Below are 14,450 nucleotides of genomic sequence, written 5' to 3'. Positions count from 1 at the left end.
CGCTGCGGTGAGCACACCAAAGCGCGTGGAGGACGACGGCGAGGCCTCGGATGTCGGCATTAACGATTTAGGAGACAGTGGAGATGCGATGCGTGGGAGGTGGAAGCAGGCGGCCCCGTCGATGCTGGTTTGGTTTTGGCGGCTGGAGGAAGACAGGACTGAAGAAACACGACAGACTATAAAAGCAGGATGAGTACTTAACAACCTTAACTGAAACCAGCAGGGGAAGTTAACAACCATTGCTGAAAGCAGTATGAGTACTTATACTGGTTCAACCATACAAAGCATGCCTCGAACAATGCTACTTTGCCTACAGTTAACCAAGGGTGAGGTCACCAAGCCCCTGGACAAGGCCCAAGCACCACCCCGCGCATCCACAACCTTTTGAAAGCGGCTTCATCTTGCAATGTGGTTAATAAACAGGATATTCGCTTTAGAGCCATGGAAAAGAAGGAACATAATCTTCTGTCCTATTCTCCAAGATGGATGGGCCTTCATTATTTGAGACCACCCATGAATAAGTATCTTTTCACCTCCAAGGGAAATGGAGTAGGTCGACATAAACATCATGTTGTGACCAAGCGCAAGTCTGACCCGACCATGGTCAGGCATCTGTATAGGAACAATAGAACTAGGCAGTTTCTGTTTCAAGAAGATCACAGCTGTCAAACTGTGTATAAGCAATAGTTTATGAACAACATATATAACAGAAAACATCTCGTACCATAAGTTTGTTGACATAGTTGGACCTGTTCAACGAGCACAGCAGTGGCACACATATCCCACGTGGCCTTCCACCTTTGAAACGCCCCACAAGGACCTCAAGACGATCAATAAAGTGTAGGAACTTGTGGATGTCGTCCCAGTCAACTTCAGTGCCATCAGTAATAGCCGAGTTCTTATAGAATAACAAACAAGCAGCCTGCTTAACTCTGAAAAAACCTACACGTGCCACCAATTATAAGAAAATATTAGTTAGAAATAGCATCTACGTGAGAGATTCATTGCTAATTCTAAAGTTAAATTGTGATTAGATAGACAGAATAGGTGGATTAAGAAGTAATCGTGGCAACAAGCAAGAACCAGATACAAAACTAACATGGATGAACAATTGGAACAACGTCGGGGTGGAAGATCGCAGTGAAGATGAGACAAGGTTCTGCTATTTCCATCAGCATTCGTGCACCAGCTTTTAGTCTGTAACACTTGAGAAAGTTTATCCAAGTTCGGCCATAAAAAAAGCAGCGATCTTCTTGGTTCATGAACCCAACTAGGAACTTATATCCATGGCTTGTCTTCACTATGACCATTAAATTGGTGTATTCAGGTATGGCAAGGCCGAGCATCTTGAGTACATGTGTTCTGGCAGAGCAAGTAATGCACTGCAGGAAAAATAATATGAGAACACAATGTATTCCCTATCCAAATCTAGAAATAATTTCCTCCTTCACGTCAGTGTTGACCATCGTACTAGTACCTTTTATCCAAATATAGCAATCCAAATTTCCAAATTAGTCGACAGCATGTTCAAAAAACCCAACCATCCCGGATAGAAAAGAGGATTCTAGGAACATACTATGCGCGTTTTAAAATCCTGTGTTAGGATGAGAAGGAACAAGTGTGGCGTCTCACCAAGGGAGCAGAAACCTGTAGAGTCCTCGCACTTTGGGCACTGCAAATGAAACACACTAGATTCAGTAGGAAGAAAAATGCATCAACGGCGGCGGCTGGCATCCTAGGATTACCTGCGACCAAGGGACTTGGATTTATCGGGGATGGATGAAGAATTTGTACCTAGTTCTCCATGAGAAAACCCTATGCAATCGCCGAGAAGGGGTTTTCTCTGAACAAGATGACAAGGGAGAAGGGGATTCAGGCCCATTGAAATATTGCCGCTTCATCCGTCCAGCTTACTGCTAAAGCTGGAAAGGTGGGGGGTTTTGTGATTTGATGGATCATTGGGCATTACTGCGGCACTACGACGGGGGTGTGTCTACCGTGCAGTTGTGCACTCTAATATGGTGCATATGGCACGTGGACCCCGTTGTCGGATGCCCCACATATCAGCGAAAGGAATTAGAAAGATAGGAGTAACTAGTTACACGTAAATAGATCTTTGACAGAGAGATACTCCCTCCGTAAAGAAATATAAAAATCTTTTATATCACAACTTTATACATAAGAAAAATCAAGGGGAATATATATAACATATATAATTATAAAAAGCAGAGATTTTTTAACACTGTATAGACGAGTTGGTGATGATGGTGTGCCTGCCATCCTGCAATACTGGCCGCCCGTTTTATATCTGATGGATAGGAAGGAAACTATGGCAATTTTGCAAAAAGGTACCCACACACCTCGCCATATTTGCAAATAAGGCCTTCCCTCGTTCATCCTTTTCTCTCACAAGATAAAATACTCATACAAATGCATCTTGATGTTACGTGCAAGGCACAGGCATTATGGGGGTTCAGCTAAGAATATAATACTCAGACAGGCTCACAGTTCTGGACTTTGGGCCACAGTCAGGTGGGCCTGCATGTTTGGGGGCCCATGTGTTCTACCTCAGCGCTTTTCATATTGCAAGCAATCGGTATGGCGCTGGTTTTAGTTGTTGTCGCAAGGCGAATACACAAAATTGAATAAAGTACGACAGCTGTTGGAATGAAACCGAATGACGGTTCCTAACCAGTAATCAGAGTTGCAATTCTATCAACAATATACCATGTGATAAATAATATTGTCGTACTACTTATACACACAGGACACCTGTTTCACCATGCTAGTTATTACATCAAAATCTCTTGGAGGATAGATCAGTTCGGTAGTTGTGTGTTGCTGCTAAAGAATTTCAAAGTTGACTTGGACCAGCTCTCCTTGCCGAGAAAGTTTGATTTTGACATCATCTCCTACCACAAGATATGATTTAGATTTGAACCTTGACCATCCTTTTCCATCAATCATCATGCGACCATCCTTTGTACTTACGGTATATTGAGCAGGTTCATTCACAGCCAAGGCTGCGCATGGTAAGAGAAACTTGGCCACAGTCGCCCGGATTGTTGAACGACTCCCTCGTTGCCCTAGGAATTCTCTGATTGCAAACAAGAACACATACACAAACAGTTAGATCAACATAGTGAATCATGTGAAACAACATGGAAAGAAAAAAGAACGAAGCACTTGGGCGGCCAATGCTTACCAAGAAGGTGGACATGTCAGTTTTCGTAAGGACTTTGGTATATGAAGTGTGAACTGCAGCCCAGTCTGTTGCCGATGCAACTGCACGTTTGGTTGCCGCTGCACGGGCCGGAGCAGATGCAAGTGCAAGTGTTGGTGCAGGTGCCGAATCCGTTGCTGGTGCTCGTGCCGATGCGACTGGTAGTGCCGCTGCTACCACCGGAGATGGTGCTCCTTGTAGAGTTGGTGCTGGTGTCGGAGCAGGTGTCGATGCCCAATCCTCTAGTAGATCAGCCTGATCCGCTGACGTGGTCGGTGCCCAATCCTCAGCTGGATTAGACTGAGTTGCTGCTGCTATCAGTGCTAGAGCAACTGCCGGTGCTCGATCCGTTGCTGAAGGTGGTACCGATGTGTGAGACAGCGACGATCGTGTCTGGTTTTCTATGATCAGCTTTCTAAATTGACTAGGCTCCATGACCATGATCCAGTTTTTTTATTCATTTCTTTTAAACGCGAGAAGGACTAATTGTGGCATATTTGTTAAACCAAACTGCAGTTCATCATAGGGATTTAGCTTGTACTCAGACAACAGATTGATCCAAGTTTTTTCCAGTAATATAAGTGATGGACAGTGCCTTCGTTACTGACACGACATAATAAGTGAAACCTGCAAAAATAGCCATCGTCGAGCAAACCAAACGGTTTATTCTGTGATGAATGTCACGTGGCAAAACCTGCATCATAAAATCGTAGGAAAAGAAGTAAAACATGACATTAAATCAATAAGATTTAGAAAGTAAATCAATAAGACTTACTTGATGTGACACGAGTGAATCCTTACCAGGAAATCACTATGTTGAAGTACTAAAGAGAAGATTGGTCGTCCAACTACGCGTGGCATGTAGGGCCCCCGCCTACTCCCACAAGCAGGACAGTCCAAAGGTCGTGACAAATCGTATTGACCGAACATCCATGGGACTGGAAATCCTGGCGGGTGGAATAAAACCTACAATGCATACAGAAATTGGAGTGTAACCATAATTGATAAACCGTCCTCACAAAAAAGATGATCTGGATACTTCAAAATATACAGACTGAATTGAGTGGATAGACATTAACATATACTGTTCTCAGGACTCACCACACACCAAAAGCAGCAGTACTAAACAATACAGGGTTCACAAACACAAATCAAGTACTGAACAATAGTACTTACTACAGACAAGCAAAGTTGCACTAATTAAACTCTAGAGACTATTTCTTGCCACCGACCTACGAGATGAACCTCGCATAACTGACTAGGCCATGGACTTCATGAGAGATGTCTACCTCCACCATCACCATCTCGTCAACCTTGGAGAACCTAACAGAGTGGTCTTTCCACTCATAAACATGACGATGAAGACAGGCTGCATCAGATTTGTCGGGAATCTTTACAAGAACCAAACCCTTCGTAATCGAAGGTACAGCCAGGAAATTGTTCTGGTCAAGTACAGCCTCGAGAACATGCATGACAACAATGCTACAGGAAAACAGTAGTTCAGGACATGTGGCGACAAGGACACAACAACTGGATAGTTTAGCAGTAGAACTCATCCTCGGGTCTTCCAGTTCACACGGCATGACTTTGAGAACTTCATCTCCACCGCGGACCTGGTTCTAATTCAAACAGCAACCAAATGTTTTATTACTAGCTCCGTTCAGAAATATAAGATGATTTTTGATATTATACTCCATATATGACTACATATACGCACAAAAATGATTGAACAAAGACACTAGAACATGTCTTCAAAGGCATGAGAGCAGAGGGATTACTTGCAATATCCATAACACAAGTTACTGAGGCAAATATACCCTCTTCAAAGGTAGCATTGATGTTCATAAAGTAGTTGAAAGTAACCTATAAGAAATTAGTGTCAACCTCTCGCATGTTTTGGTCAAAAGAGGAATTTAGAACCGTCATTTGGCACACGAAAATCACATGCAAGATCACCCAGAAAGTTGTACTACTAGTAATAGTACTTCATGTTAGATCAAGATCGAGAAAAAGATCGTCAAGAAGAGATATTACCTGGATTTGCTTAATGAGGGATCTCGGAGAGGGGGCTTGGACAGGGTGATGGCTTTGAGCTTGTCTGTGGTAGTCTCCGCGGGGTGCTTGCGCTTCTTCGTACCATGAGCGTCGACGGTTTTGGCCAGAGCCATAGACATCACTTCGGCCGGTGCTCCAGCATCCATCAAGAAACTGTCAAATAGAAACAAAAGAGAAGAAACCATAATCACAAACCCCAAAAGAAGAACAGATAGGGAGTTATAGGATCAGTCTCAGGGTTACAAGACTAGGCCTTGGCCAAAATCAACACCATTGATGTGCTCACCTTTCCTTCTTTGGGAGAGAAGAACAATGGCAGAAGCAGGTCGGGGTTTTCTTGAAGAAATGAGGAACGAGATGAGGGAGAAGCGAGTGGGGGTTTTCTTCAAGAGAGGAAGCTGAGAGAGAAGAGTGAAATGATGGTTGCTTTGTCCGTCCAACTTACTGCTGGAAAGGAGGGGGTTTTGTGATTTGATTGCTCATTGGGGATTACCGCAGCGCTTCAATCGGGGTAGTCTATTGTGTAGTTGGGCACTCTACTATGGAGTAATTTAGTGCATGGCTGGTGGACCCCGACGCTGGCTGTCCCACGCGTCGGTGAAAGTGAGTAGCAAGGTTCCCGATGACCGTGGAGGAGGATCCGCACGGTAGAGCATGTCCACTGTTTTTCTGAAGAAGAAAAAATGATTACAGCAAGCGTTTCAACTCTTACGATGGAGGAGTGCAAAAGACGGCAGCCACTTGAACATACATTATGCTCCTACTACTAGGCATGTGCAGTGGTTCATATGTCAGTACTACATAATCTTGTTGCTAGTGTAGTAAGATATGACGATAACAAATGATGTTGTGTGCATGTCAACTATATGAACAGTAATGTAGTAACATAGTACCGCTTTTTCGACTGTCCGGTTGAGAATGAACGGTGAGATCAATGTTAACAAAACTAGGTCTACAGCGCACGGAGAGTATGGTGCTACAGTACTCCACGAAACATGAACCATATGAAGCACGAATCAGTGTTAGTTAGGGTGTATGAAGGGTGCACGGGATGGGAGCAAAACTTCCCTTCTCGACCCACTTTTGGGTGTTTGGCAGAGTGCATGAAGGGTGCATGAGTCCACACTAGTAGGTTAAAACAAATACACGAAGAGGGAACAACTATATTGTGATGAGAATGCAACCAAACACACCCACACAGTTTGTGCTACAGTGACTGTTCTGCACCGTTTGAGTTTGATCCAACGGTCATGTTGCTCCGAGACATGGACATACCCATGCAGAGGGCGCCTAAACACCACCAAAGTCCCACTACTTCTCGAGGCACACGACGTTGGTGATGCAGGGTGCAATCACCTGCAGAGCCCACTCCCGGTTGATGTGAGCCAATTCGTCAAAGACGGCGTCCAATGGCACGAATGGATTCCGGTGACGAAGCCCTGAAGGATTTACCCGGCAACGGCCACGGCAGCCTGCAACCCCTCCTTGTACAGCTCCGCCCCCACCATCGCGTGGAGATGGCTCAGCTCCTCAGAGATATAGGTGTAGAAGGAGACCAGGTCAGGAAGCCACATCTCGTTGAAGTCGACAGGGTGGTTGAACGGGTTTAGCCCGACGACCGGCATGGTTGCGCTGGCACGACGGTAGGCATCCCACAGCCACAACACGTGCATGGCAACTTTGTCCACCAAGTGGCTGAGGTGATCCTGGACCTTGTCATGATCGGCCCACTCGCGCTCCAGCCGGTTCCCCTAACGGCCTATCATATCTCCCGCTTTCTGCAGCAACGCCGCCGATGCCTCGAGCATCTTTGTGGTGGACGCCTGCCGCTTTTGAAGCTCGTTGAAATCCAGCACATTATGGAGGAGCATGGCACTCCTCTCCTCCTTGAGCTCACGGAGCTCCACGTCCTTGGCCCTGAGCTCCGCATCCTTGGCCTAGAGCTCCTATGTCAGGCGCCTCACCTCAGACTCTGTGATCTGCTGCGCCACCATGGCACCAGGTAGAAGCAATGGGGAGAGGAAGCAAAGGAGGCAAAATGGCTGAAAGGCAATGCAATCTACGGGAAGGCGGAGGGAGCTAGCCGAGGAGCGGGGAATCTTTTGGTTTTCACCATGGGAAAACACCAGTCGATGACTTATCACATCAAGGAGCAGTGGGTTTTACAGGCCGAATCATCGTGACTAATTGCTGCCGCGCCTGCTCCCGTCAATCAAAAAATTAAAAATCCTGCCGCGCCTGCTCCCGTCAATCAAAAAATTAAAAATCCTGCCGCACCCAAACACCAGAGCAACCCCGCAGTGGATATTTAATTTTACCTGCCAGCAAGTAGATAAAAAGGAGTGAAAAACAAATGTGGCCGCGGCCTAGCTAATCAGTCGCACTAGACCAACTAGCTAGCCACCTTGCTTCACTGATGTACTCGGCCGGAAAGGTGGTCTTTCATGATTTGACGACTCATTTACTTGCTTTAGCGCTACGACTGAGGAGGACCCAGAAAACGCGCGGTAGGGCTTCCCACGGCTCAGCAAGGAAGAATATATGCGTGCACCACCCGTGAGGACCCTAAAACTGCGCGGTAGGGTGTGCCACGTCTCGGCACAGAGGAAAAATGTGTGTGTAAAAATATACTATATTAGACATAGTACCTATGGTTCGACCTCGGGACCTAGCCAGTCGGTCGAAAACACCCCACTAGCCACACAGCTTCATTAATGTAACGTGGCACGGAGGATAGGTGTGGTTAGCTCCGTCTCAACGAGCCACAACGTCTCTTGTTCTAGGCAATTCTTCTATTTTTCCACACTTTGTTTTAGTTATAATAACACCACGGCAAGCTAGCGCTGCTCTTCGTGTGTACTCATGCGGGTGTGTTTGGTTGTGTTCTTGTCTCAGCATAGTTGTTCCCTCTTCATGCATGCTCAACTCAACACCCCTCTTCATGCATGCTCTCTTCATGCATGATTCTAGTGTATTTGTGCTAAACTAGTGTGGACTCATGCACCCTCCATACACTCTACCAAACACCCAAAAGTGGGTCGAGAAGGGAACTCTTGCGCTCATTCACCCTTCATACAGCCTACCAAACACACCCCAACGGAGAGGAGAGAGAGATCGTAGACCTGGGACCCACCATTAAGTGAGTTAACGGTCATGCACATGTTGACGATGCACTCCCTCTACTCTACTCAACGTAATATTGTATAAAATCAAGTTATGGAACAAAGCCAACAACCGTTGTTATTTCAGGCTATCGACTTACGCTTTGTAGTCCAGGTTGCCAGTTCGAGTCTCGTCTTTCAGATTTGTTAGTTTTAGGTCCAAATTTGATTAATGACAAGTGGGACCCCATGTGTTGTTCCGATACTTGAGTGTAGGATGGTTTTTTTGAACAAACGCTTTGTGCGGTTAGACAAGTAACGGCACGAGTTACACGTATTTTGCAAGTTTACGAACAAACATGACAACAGCATAGAATATCACATCCACCCCACAGCTTAGATGCAATGGTGATATGAGTTTTTACATTGTTGGAAGTGAGATCCAATGGCTTGGGAGTAGTCTTTGTAATTATGCGCAATTTCCAAACTCTCCAAAGGTTTTTTTGCAAATAAAATATTCAGGCCTCGTGTGTGCCGCTGCATCTTGGATCCAACGGATCCCCGTTGCTCATATTAGGTGCTCCTCGTAGCTTAATTAGCCACTACGGTGATACGAGCATCTAGGTCGTATGATCTGTGATCAGATGGCACATGCGTAGTACTTGTACTTTCTACGCAATTCCCATACTCTCTTAGCCGTATATTGCAAAAAAATTCAAACCTCCTACTGTGGGATGTTAGATCTCCGTGAACTCGTATCACCATAGAATCTATGGTGCGGGATCACCTCATATTCTCCCGTGCGAGAAAACATCAAGTGCTCTCACAGCTTGGATGCTACGTTGATACGAGCTTCGAGGTCGTTTGATCTGAGATCCAATGGCTTATGAGCAGTCTTTGTGCTTGTAAGCTGTGGTCGAACTCTTTGGGGGCTTTTCTGCAAAAAACCATTTAAACAACCGAGGGTTGTTGGGTCACAAATCCAACGGCTCCGAAGAGCTTGTATCACCAAAGCTTCTAAGGTGTGGTAGCACATGATATTCTTACATACAGGAGAATATGATGTCCTCCTTCATCTTAGATCCTACGGTGATACGAGCTTCGAGGTCTTTGGATATGGGATCCAAGGGCATCTGAGTAGTTTTTGACAAATTGTGTGCAATTCTCAAACTCATTAAGGTTTCCTGTAAAAATATTAAGACATCCTATGAGCTGCTATATCTCAGATCTACAAGCTCCAAGCAACTCGTATCAGCATATAGCATCTAAGGTGTGGGGGCACATGATATTCTCCCGGGAGGAGGGGTTGCACAACTGATCGGTGTTTGGGAGGGTGGGGACAAATGTAATCTAAACAATCCTAATCAGAGCTTCACAATTTTATCTAAGGTCGAGGGGTTAACCCCCGACAATCTACATAGCTCCACCTAAACACAACATTTGCATGAACTGTATTACCACACTTAATATTCATGTTTCAGTTTCATGTTCATTTTAAATATTGAATTGAGGACCATGCATGTCTTACATTTTACTCCCTTCGTTCCTAAATATTAGTATTTTTAGATATTTCAAATGGACTAGCACATACGGATGTATATAGACATATTTTAGAGTGTAGATTCACTCATTTTGCTTCGTATGTAGTCACTTGTTGAAATATCTAAAAGACTAATATTTAGGAACAGAGGGAGTATTTTTGAATTCGTGTCATACATGCATGGTTTGGAAAAATAGATGCACTATACTTATTGGATTGTTGTTGTGTTCGCGCGCGCGCGTGTGTGTGTGTGTGTGTGTCTGGTCATATGCTTAATACATACAAAGTTTTCTCACCACCATATTGTTCATCTTTTATATTTGAATTTGCAATGAAAAACTTACTAGGGATGCCACGAAATGTGAAATCCACGTTGATATCACTATATCACAAACCCACTCTAATTCAAGAACTCGTCATAAATCAATTACCACGTTGAGATTACGATTTGCAAGGAAAATACGGGCATTCTAATACACATAGATTTGTTCGGCAATTTAAAAGATTCCTTTCGTATTCTCGAATGGTAGGACCCAACGGTGTACCAGCCAGACCTTAGCTCATGTTGATACTAAAAAAACTTGGCTCGTGTCCTTCTGGTGGCGTGCGTGGTACACACATTAGGCAACCCCATCCAGTTGAGCCTCCGCGTTTCAAGTAGAAATATCAGGCGGCCAGAGTTCCAGCCCTAGGAAATTCCCCTCATGTCCCCGGTCCATAATGACTACCGATGAACAATGGATGGATGCTTTGATAACAAGACAACGTTACTTACCGTGCCGAGCATGGTTCAATTCCCTCGGTCACCGCTCCCCAAGGTCACCCGTCAACTGCATTGCCTATTACTACTACTACTACACCAGGATGAGCACAGAATTGAGCGTGTTTCTTCGTGCCTAGTACTTGAGTTAATACATCAGGCAATGCACTGGTACTGAGGGATTATCATTTTACACTGCATATATAACTTGTCTGAAGTCTAACTAAGCAAAATGTTTGACCAAATCCTTTCTTAAGAAATACAACAGGACAGATGTATCGCTTGAAAATTTATTGCATGATGCAAGTTATGATATTGTTTTCAATCTTGGATTTTAAATTTCAGAAACTCCAAAAGCGACTAGAAATTCATGAAACTGAGCATGGTCATGTGATATGGCACAAATATTCCTTCATAATTTTTTTTCTTCAATTTGGGACAACTTGCTTATGACAAGTTGCACAAATGAAGAGCCAAGGTATTTTGGAACAAAGACCAGTCACGTTAAGGCGAACCTTTCACTATTGAAACTGTGGGCGTTTACGTGCCGCCACGAGTCCCGCTTCTCATCGGCAAGTGCCGTCCGAACAAGCGTGTGAGTCGATGGGAGGCCTGCGAGCAGACCGCTGTGCAGGCTCACCGGGAGGCGAGCCCTTTGACCAAGCTCCGAGGCCCACATTTGTCCCAATTGCTCCCACTTTTAATGTTGCCGGCGCTGCATTTTAAAATCAACCCCGCACTACCCGGTATCGCTACAATCTTCTCTCTTCCTCTCTGATTCTCATGTCGTTTACCTCCAACCAGCCTGACCTAAACATAGCCATGCCGCATCACGATGGTCTGCCCTTAGTCTTCCAGTTTCCTGAGGAAGACACCCAGCCGGAGTCTCAAGAACATAAGGCGCCTTGGGACGAGCTTGAACCGGCCTTGTGGGAAGACGCCACGCTTGTCCCCACTCCTGTTTCGGCTCCCGTCACCCCGACTGCGGTAGCGCCCATCCCCGTGGCAATGATGGGCTGGGAGCCGCACATTGTCGCCGAGCTTCATGCCACGGGGTTCCACGAGGTCCCCGCCGACTTTCACGTGCCCATGCACCTTCCAACACATGCACCTGCGCGTGCACTGACGCGCACGCCTGTGCCGGTGCCCGTGCACCTGCCAGCGCATGCGCGTGCGCGTGCACTGACATGCATGTGTTGGGGAACGTAGTAATTTCAAAAAAATTCCTACGTACACGCAAGATCATGGTGATGGCATAGCAACGAGAGGAGAGAGTGTTGTCCACGTACCCTCGTAGACCGTAAGAGGAAGCGTTATGACAACGCGGTTGATGTAGTCGTACGTCTTCACGATCCGACCGATCCAAGTACCGAACATACGGCACCTCCGAGTTCAGCACACGTTCAGCTCGATGACGATCCCCGGGCTCTGATCCAGCAAAGCTTCGGGGATGAGTTCCGTCAGCACGACGGCGTGGTGACGATGATGATGCTCTACCGGCGCAGGGCTTCGCCTAAACTCCGCGACGATATGACCGAGGTGGAATATGGTGGAGGGGGGCACCACACACGGCTAAGGAACGATCCGTAGATCAACTTGTGTGTCTATGGGGTGCCCCCCGCCCCCGTATATAAAGGAGCCAGGGGGGAGGAGGCGGCCGGCCAAGGAGGGCACGCCAAGGGGGGAGTCCTACTCCCACCGGGAGTAGGACTCCCTTCTTTCCTAGTTGGAATAGGAGAAGGGGGGAAAGAGGAGGAAGAGGGGAAGGAAAGGGGGGCGCCACCCCCCTTCCCTTGTCCTATTTGGACTAGGAAGGGGAGGGGCGCGCGTCCCCCTCCTGCCTCCTTCCCTCTTCTCCCTCGAGGCCCATGTAGGCCCAATAACCCCCCGGGGGGTTCCTGTAACCTCCCGGTACTTCGGTAAAATGTCGATTTCACCCGGAACGATTACGATGTCCAAATATAGGCTTCCAATATATCGATCTTTATGTCTTGACCATTTCGAGACTCCTCGTTACGTCCGTGATCACATCCGGGACTCCGGACAAACTTCGGTACATCAAAACTTATAAACTCATAATAAAACTGTCATCGTAACGTTAAGCGTGCGGACCCTACGGGTTCGAGAACTATGTAGACATGACCTAGAACTATTCTCGGTCAATAACCAATAGCGGAACCTGGATGCCCATATTGGTTCCTACATATTCTACGAAGATCTTTATCGGTCAAACCGCATAACAACATATGTTGTTCCCTTTGTCATCGGTATGTTACTTGCCCGAGATTTGATCGTCGGTATCCGACACCTAGTTCAATCTCGTTACCGGCAAGTCTCTTTACTCGTTCCATAATGCATCATCCCGTAACCAACTCATTTGGTCACATTGATCGCAAGTCTTATAATGATGTGCATTACCGAGAGGGCCCAGAGATACCTCTCCGACAATCGGAGTGACAAAACCTAATCTCGAAATACGCCAACTCAACATGTACCTTCGGAGACACCTGTAGTACTCCTTTATAATCACCCAGTTACGTTGTGACGTTTGGTAGTACCCAAAGTGTTCCTCCGATAAACGGGAGTTGCATAATTCTCATAGTTACAGGAACATGTATAAGTCATGAAGAAAGCAATAGCAATATACTGAACGATCAAGTGCTAGGCTAACGGAATGGGTCATGTCAATCACATCATTCTCCTAATGATGTGATCCCATTAATCAAATGACAACACATGTCTATGGTTAGGAAACATAACCATCTTTGATTAATGAACTAGTCAAGTAGAGGCATACTAGTGACTATATGTTTGTCTATGTATTCACACATGTATCATGTTTCCGGTTAATACAATTCTAGCATGAATAATAAACATTTATCATGAAATAAGGAAATAAATAATAACTTTATTATTGCCTCTAGGGCATATTTCCTTCAGTCTCCCACTTGCACTAGAGTCAATAATCTAGTTCACATCGCTATGCGATTAACACCCAAAGAGTACTAAGGTGTGATCATGTTTTGCTCATGAGAGAAGCTTTAGTCAACGGGCTGTCATATTCAGAGCCGTATGTATTTTGCAAATATTCTATGTCTACAATGCTCTGCACGGAGCTACTCTAGCTAATTGCTCCCACTTTCAATATGTATCCAGATTGAGACTTAGAGTCATCTGGATCGGTGTAAAAGCTTGCACCGATGTAGCTTTTACAACGAACTCTTTTATCACCTCCATAATCGAGAAACATCTCCTTAGTCCTCACTAAGGATATTCTTGACCGTTGTCCAGTGATCTACTATTAGATCAAAATTGTATTCCTTTTGCCAAACTCAGAGCAAGGTATACAATATGTCTGGTTCACAACATAGCATACTTTATAGAACCTATGACTGAGGCATAGGGAATGACTTTTCATTCTCTTTCTATTTTCTGCCATAGTCGGGTCTTGAGTCTTACTCAACTTCACACCTTGCAACACAGGCAAGAACTCCTTCTTTGACTGTTCCATTTTGAACTATTTCAAAAATTTCTCAAGGCATGTATTCATTGAAAAATCTTATCAAACATTTTGATCTATCTATATAGATCTTGATGCTCAATGTGTAAGCAGCTTCACCGAGGTCTTTCTTTGAAAGAACTCCTTTCAAACACTCCTTTATGCTTTGTGGAATAATTCTACATTATTTCCGATCAACAATATGTCATTCACATATACTTATCAGAAATGTTGTAGTGCTCCCACTCACTTTCTTGTAAATACAGGCTTCA

This window comes from Triticum dicoccoides, chromosome 1B, assembly GCF_002162155.2.
Source record: "Triticum dicoccoides isolate Atlit2015 ecotype Zavitan chromosome 1B, WEW_v2.0, whole genome shotgun sequence".
In the NCBI taxonomy this organism is placed as follows: domain Eukaryota; kingdom Viridiplantae; phylum Streptophyta; class Magnoliopsida; order Poales; family Poaceae; genus Triticum; species Triticum dicoccoides.
This window is presented reverse-complemented; position numbering follows the sequence as displayed.